At 48.2% G+C, this 6,884-nt stretch overlaps 2 non-coding genes across 2 annotated transcripts; one reads left to right on the top strand and one right to left on the bottom strand.

Annotated features, from left to right (window-relative positions):
- Window positions 1-280: 280 nt before the first annotated feature.
- Window positions 281-352, bottom strand: trnaw-cca (transfer RNA tryptophan (anticodon CCA)). Its single transcript has one exon. It is a non-coding gene; the product is annotated as a tRNA-Trp (tRNA).
- Window positions 353-6,537: 6,185 nt separating this feature from the next.
- On the top strand, window positions 6,538-6,610 carry trnak-cuu (transfer RNA lysine (anticodon CUU)). The gene has a single exon. It is a non-coding gene; the product is annotated as a tRNA-Lys (tRNA).
- Window positions 6,611-6,884: the final 274 nt, after the last annotated feature.

Genomic DNA, 6,884 nt, shown 5'->3' with positions numbered 1-6,884 from the left:
AATGAGTTTCGCTTTATGATTAAAAACAAGAAATGTCAGAAGTTGAATTCAAACCCACACCTCCAGAAAAAACTGCGATCTAATCACAGCACCTGAGACCGCTCGGTGGTGTGTGTGGCCACCTGCAAGTTGATTTTGAACTTTTGTGTCCTGGCACATGAATTAAATGAGGACAGCAGGCGTATCTCTGCCTGACACTGGGGAAACAATGAGACAGACCTTGGAACAAGGGTCTGGTTATTGCCAAACAGCAAAGAAAATATTAATTCTGAATGAACAGTGACCCCGACGTGATTTGAACACGCAACCTTCTGATCTGGAGTCAGACGCGCTGCCGTTGTGCCACGAGGCCTACACAATGATTGTGCGATGTTCCTCTATATGAAGCTTTCACAACACAAGGGGCTTTAAAATCCCCGCCCATTCCCACCGGGTGTCAGAAGCAACGCTCACCTGCCAGTCACCGAATGTTTTTTTCTTCAACTTTTGTGTTGCGTTCATGGAAAAGCATCATTAATTAACACGTCACCTTCTTTTGCACAATGAAAGAAATGCTAACTGAGGGACAGTCGATACTTCAATCATTTGTCCTGTGCTTTGCGGAGCGGACAGGGAAGTGGACCTGAGTCCATGATCACTTCGGCCATGATCGTATTAAATGGCGGAGCAGGCTCGAGGGGCGTATAATCGACACCTGCTCCTATTTGTTTTGTTCTTCTGTTCTTCAGCATGTTAACCCATTTTACACACTGTATTGCCGATGTCACCAGGAATCTGTGGCAACTTTTGTCAAATTTAACAGCACCGGTTATTCCTTCCGTGCAGAGAAATTAGAATCAGCAGCGAAGATAAAATCCCATGGTGATCATTTTCAGATTCAACGCAGTAGGATTTCAAATAAAGTGAAATAATTTTACAGTGAAAAGATTTGGAAGTGTTACTTGTATTTGTGTCTTTAATTAAACTTTGTGGCGTCTGAGTCCCGTTCATGCCTCTGCTGAATAAGAAAGGAGGGTTTGACGTTGACCAGACTGCACTGCCCCTGATATTTGTGAGCTCATCCTTTATATTCAGTGGTTTCTCGCCCTTTGATGGGCTGCAGTGTGGCGGATATCACGTTGGCCTCACACACGAAAGGTCCCCGGTGGATCCGTTTTCTCTCACTGAAAGTTATCTATTTATTGGTTAAATAAAGAGCAATTCAGGAATAAGGGAGCCTTTCTACCAGGAGAATAAATAGCAAATAAAAACAGCAAATGCGGGAAATCTCAGCAGGTCAGGCAGCATTTTCCAGGAGACTAAACTCTCCTCCGATTGTTCCCTTGTCGCAAGTTTAAACATAATGTTTCTACCAAGATTCAAACCGGGTACTTTTCACGTATAAAGCAAATGTGATAACCACTACACTACAGAAACCTCTGGCACAACAGCCCCAACAGTGGGGAGCTGACCAGTGAGATCCCTCTGTGCTGATCGGGAATGTGTTGGCTCACCTTAAACAACTTCTGTCCCACACTGAAAGTTCTCAATCCTTCTCCTCCGCTGCCCTTTACAGAAATGTCACGGATCACCCAGCCACCGTGTTCACTTCCACATCCTCACAGTGGGGTCACAGAGGCTCCTACCGTCTCCCCGCGATCAGCGAACTCGCCCAGTTTACTAAATTAAACCCCGAACACGTGCCCAGCAAAGGGCAGGAGAAGCCAGATAGTCTGTAAGCTCGGTCTATCGCAGAAAGTATTGGTATTTATGGTGATTACAGCAATCATTAATCGTCTCACAGACCTCAATTATTTTTATGCGATGAATTGATCGAGAATTGAAACCAGTTTAGTGCGCCGGATCTTAATCTCTCGCCACCAGGGAACAGTTATGAGACATATAGATATATTTGTATATATTTATATATGAACCTGAATATCAACGGCTAGCTGCCTAGACCTCATGGCGCAACGGTAATGCGTCTATCTTTGAGTGAGAGAAATTGTTCCACAGTGACAACCATTTCATCTTTTGTTCCCTTTAAAACACTAGAAACTGAGACAGGGGGAATACATAGAGAAATTAAAGCACAGGGATACAGACAAGAGGAAGAGAGAAGGGGAAAGATACTGTCCCCACCCAGAACTAATGCAGAAACCCCTCTACTGCGCTGGGGTGGCCACCCACAGCCTGGATACACTAACGGGAGAAAACCAGCGGCAGGTCGGGGCCATAAAAGGAACGGCGAGCGGCCCTGAGAGCAGCTTGGAGGTCCCGGGAGACTGCTCCAGGGAGCAGCGCGAGCTGGTGCAGGAAGGTGGCGGCAGCGAAGTGTGACGTCATCAAGGTCCAGGTCGGTGATTGGAGCGTGGGCAGATACAGCAGGAGCGGCGAGATCGGGGCGAAGGAGCGGTGAGAGACTGTGGAGGGATGTGATCGGGGACCAGCGGAGGCATCAGTTTGGAGCCAGGGGCCCAGGGTTAGCACGGGCCAGCTCACACTGCGATATGTGTGCACTAGGTCCGTGCAGCAGTGCTGGTCGCCTGTCGTCTTCCTTAACCCTTGTCACTGGACCAAGACCTCGCTCTGTCAAGCCCGTGTGATGGCTGGGGTGCAACGGCCACCACACGTTTAAAAAATCCACGAACAGGCATCTTTCACCCTTTGGGATGTCGTTCGGGTCGTTCATTGAAACGCCTGTGAACTCATCCTTTTTCGGCGTGGAAGCAAGTCATCCCCGTTTCGAGGGACCGCCTATGATGATGATGATGATGGATACATTAACGTCCCAACAGCTCATTGACTGCAGGAGTGGGACCGTGCGGCGCTTCAGAAGACATGTCGAAAAGGCAAAGTCACTGATTCCGTCTCATGTGCTCCTCCGATCAAGAACAGCAACACACACTAAAAATGCTTCAATAATGGTTACATCTTATCTCCACATTTGCTAAGCAGGTGGTTTGTTGGTCTAGGGGTATGATTCTTGCTTCGTGGTTGTTACTTGAAATTTGCAGAAAGATCTTGGATTCAAATCCCAGACCAGCCTTGAGATTGCATTGAAATTTTGCAAAGAAGGACTTGGATTTCTGCAGCGTCTGTCAGTAACTCATGACGCCTCAAAGCGCTGTGCAGCCGTTCAGCACCTTTGAAATGCTGTCATGTGAGGAAAGATGTGCCCAAATCACTTCACAAGCACCTCAACTCTTTGCAAATGAGTTCATAGAATCAAAGAAGTTTGCAGCACAGAAGGAGGCCATTTCGGTCCATCGTGTCTGCGCCGGCCAACTTGAGGCTCTCCAGCCTAATCCCACTTTCCAGCTCTAGGTCCATAACCCTGCAGGTTACAGCACTTCAGGTGCACATCCAAGCACTTTTTAAATGTGGTGAGGGTTTCTGACTCTACCACCCTTTCAGGCAGTGAGTTCCAGACCCCCACAACCCTCTGCGTGAAGAAATATCCCCTCTAAACTTTCGACCAATTACTTTAAATTTATGCCTCCTTGTTGTTGACCCCTCTGCTAAGTGAAATAGGTCCTTTCTATCCACTATATCTTGGACGCTCATTATTTTATACACCTCAATGAGGTCTCCCCTCAGTCTCTGTTCCATGGAAAACAAATCCAGCCTTTCTAATCTGTCCTCATGGCGAAGATTCTCCACTCCCGGCAACATCCTCGTAAATCTCCTCTGCACCATCTTCATTGCAATCATGTCCTTCCTGTAATATGGCGACCAGAACTGCACGCAGTACTCCAGCTGTGACCTAACCTGCCCCACCGATCCCATCTCTTGTCTTCGATGCCTCGGTTAATAAAGGCAATCATTCCATATTTCTTCTCAACCACCTTAGCTACCTGGCCTGATACTTGCAGGGATCTGTGGACATGCACTCGCTGGAGTCTAGGGAGGACCCAGCAGATTGGAAAACTGCAAATGTAATGCCCCTATTTAAAAAAGGAGGCAGACAAAAAGCAGGAAACTATAGACCATTTAGCCGAATATCTGTGGTTGGGCAAATGTTGGAATCCATTATTAAAGAAGCAGTAGCAGGACAGAGAATCATCGAAACATAGAAAATAGATGCAGGAGTAGGCCATTCGGCCCTTCGAGCCTGCATCACCATTCAATAAGATCATGGATGATCATTCAGCTCAGTACCCCTTTCCTGCTTTCTCTCCATACCCCTTGATCCCTTTAGCTATAAGGGCCACATCCAACTCCCTCTTGAATATATTTAACAAACTGGCATCAACAACTCTGCGACAGAGAATTCCACAGGTTAACAACTCTCTGAGTGAAGAAGTTTCTCCTCATCTCACCAGGGCCCTGTACAATTGTAGCAAGACTTCCTTACTCTTGTACTGTGGGCTATATATTAAGTACTATGGGGCAAGTGCCCTGTTTTTTGCTGATTCGATGGTTGTATAAAAAGTTATTAAAATTTGACAGTTGCTTGGCAAACATATTTGTATTTCCTTCAGTGTAGTCCTTACTCTTTAAGAGCTAGATTTTCCCCAAGCAGTATTGTCGGCGCACTGACCTCAAGCGCACCGACTTTGCGCACTGGAAATGGCGCGGGGGAAAAACTCGCCCCATCCTGGCCGCTGTGTACAGTCCCCGGAGTCCTGGCGTGGTGTCGATGGTGAAGTGGGGGGTGGAGCCAAATGCCTGCGCCGAAAACATTGCCGGCACCTTCGCGCATGGGCAGTAGGGAGAGAAAACTTGGCACTCTGCCATTTTTAAACAGAGTCAAACCCGATGAAAAGCACAGCAGCTTCTCAGCTTCTCCGGTCGCTCGGCGGGCTCTCCCCCCGTCCCTCCCCGATAAAACGCACAGCTCCAGCAGCTGCAACTTCTACGGTCCACAAGCTCACACTTCTCCGGTGTGTCGTCCCTCCCCTATCCCAGAGATACAGGGACCCAGTGTAATGGAGCCAAGTTTGCTGATGGTACAAAGATGGGTGGGAAAGTAAATTGTGATGCAGCAAAGAAAATCTCAATTCCGGAAGAACAATATGGAAAAGTACAGTGACCCCGACGTGATATAAACACGCAGCCTTCTGATCTGGAGTCAGACACACGACCGTTACACCACGAGGTCTGCAGTGCAGAGTGCCCATGTTTGTATACGTGAAGGTTCCTGAAACACAGTTTCATTTACCCTGCATTGGTGCAATGAAAGGGCTTTAAAATCCCCGGCCACTCCCACCGTGGGTCAGACAGCATCAGAAGCAGTGCCCACCTGTCACTCACCCTCTCACGCCCGTTTTCATCACCTGCTGCCCGCGGACTGCAGCAAATCCAGTTCGTCATCATCATAGGCAGTCCCTCGAAGCGAGGATGACTTGCTTCCACGCTAAAAAAGGATGAGTTCACAGGTGTTTCAATGATGGATCTAATATTCAAGGACCCGAACTGCATGTTGAAGGGTGGAAGATGCCTGTGCGTGGAGTTTTTTAACGTGTGGTGGCCGTTGCACCCCAGCCATCACACGGGCTTGACAGAGCGAGGTCTTGGTCCAGTGGCAATGGTTATCCAAGACGACTGGAGACCAGCTCTGCTGCACGGACCCAGTGCCCACACATATCGCAGTGTGGGCTGGCCCGTGCTGCCCCTGGGCCCCTGGCCCTGAACGCACACCACCCCTGGGACCCGATCACATCCCTCCACAGTCTCTCGCTGCTCCTGCTGTACCTGCCCACGCTCCAATCACCGACCTGGACTTTGATGACGTCACTCTTCGCTGCCGTCGCCCTCATTCACCAGCTCGCGCTGTACCTTGCCGTGGTACACCATCACGCTGCTCCCACGCCGCCGCTCACCGCTCCTTTTATAGCCCCGACCTGCCGCTGGTGTTCTCACGCAGGTCGGGGCCTCCACGCTGCTCCCAGCAAATCCAGTTACACCCCGTGTCACCGCACAATTCTCAGCTGTGATTGTAAGCTGACTATATTTAAAGCTATCGCAGAGGCTGCAAGCAGTGTTCCCTGGTAGTCTAGTGATTAGTATTTGGTGTTCTCACTGCCATGGTCTGGGTTTGATTCCTGGTTAGGGAATGCATTTTTACAGAGCAAGCTGACAAATATAATTCAAGTCTGTGAAATACTGAATAATTGTTTCAATCATCATTAATCCATCCATCAGTGTTCCACACTGAAGGAAATACAAATATGTTTGCCGAGTGACTGTCGAATTTTAATAACTTTTTATACAACCGTAGAATCAGCAGAAAATCAGGATATTCGGACCATAGCACCTAATATTCCGCCCACAGTGCAAGAGTAAGGAAATCTTGCTCCAATTGTGCAGGGCCCTGGTGAGACCACACCTGGAGTACTGCGCACAGTTTTGGTCTCCTTATCTGAGGAAGGATACACTTGCCTTGGAGGTGGTACAACGGAGGTTCAACAGATTGATTCCTGGGATGAGAGGACTGTCCTATGGTGAGAGATTGTGTAGAATATGCCGATTCTCTCTGGAGTTTAGAAGAATGAGAGGTGATCTCATTGAAACGGACAATATTCTGAAGGGGATTGACAGAGTAAATGTTGAGAAGCCCGGCTAGCTCAGTCGGTAGAGCATGAGACTCTTAATCTCAGGATCGTGGGTTCGAGCCCCACGTTGGGCGATTACTTTTCATTAAACTTTTATGTTGCTTTCGTGGGTAAATATCATTAATGAACCCATGATCTTCTTTTGCACAATGATAAAAATGCGAACTGAGGGAGAATTGATAATTTAATCAAATATTGAAAGCAGCGCCTCAGACCGCTCGGCCGTCCTTACTGTTAGATGTTCCAGATACAAGTTATTACTCTGGAAAGTTTCAGACCGGGCGCTTGTTCAGGGCTGCTGGAAGGCCCAGTGACCGGGATAACCTCTACCCCGGGGTTTTCCTGAGC

This window comes from Pristiophorus japonicus, unplaced genomic scaffold, assembly GCF_044704955.1.
Source record: "Pristiophorus japonicus isolate sPriJap1 unplaced genomic scaffold, sPriJap1.hap1 HAP1_SCAFFOLD_89, whole genome shotgun sequence".
Taxonomy (NCBI): Eukaryota; Metazoa; Chordata; class Chondrichthyes; family Pristiophoridae; genus Pristiophorus; species Pristiophorus japonicus.
The sequence above is the reverse complement of the archived record's forward strand: the minus strand, read 5'-3'. Positions and strand labels throughout refer to the sequence as shown.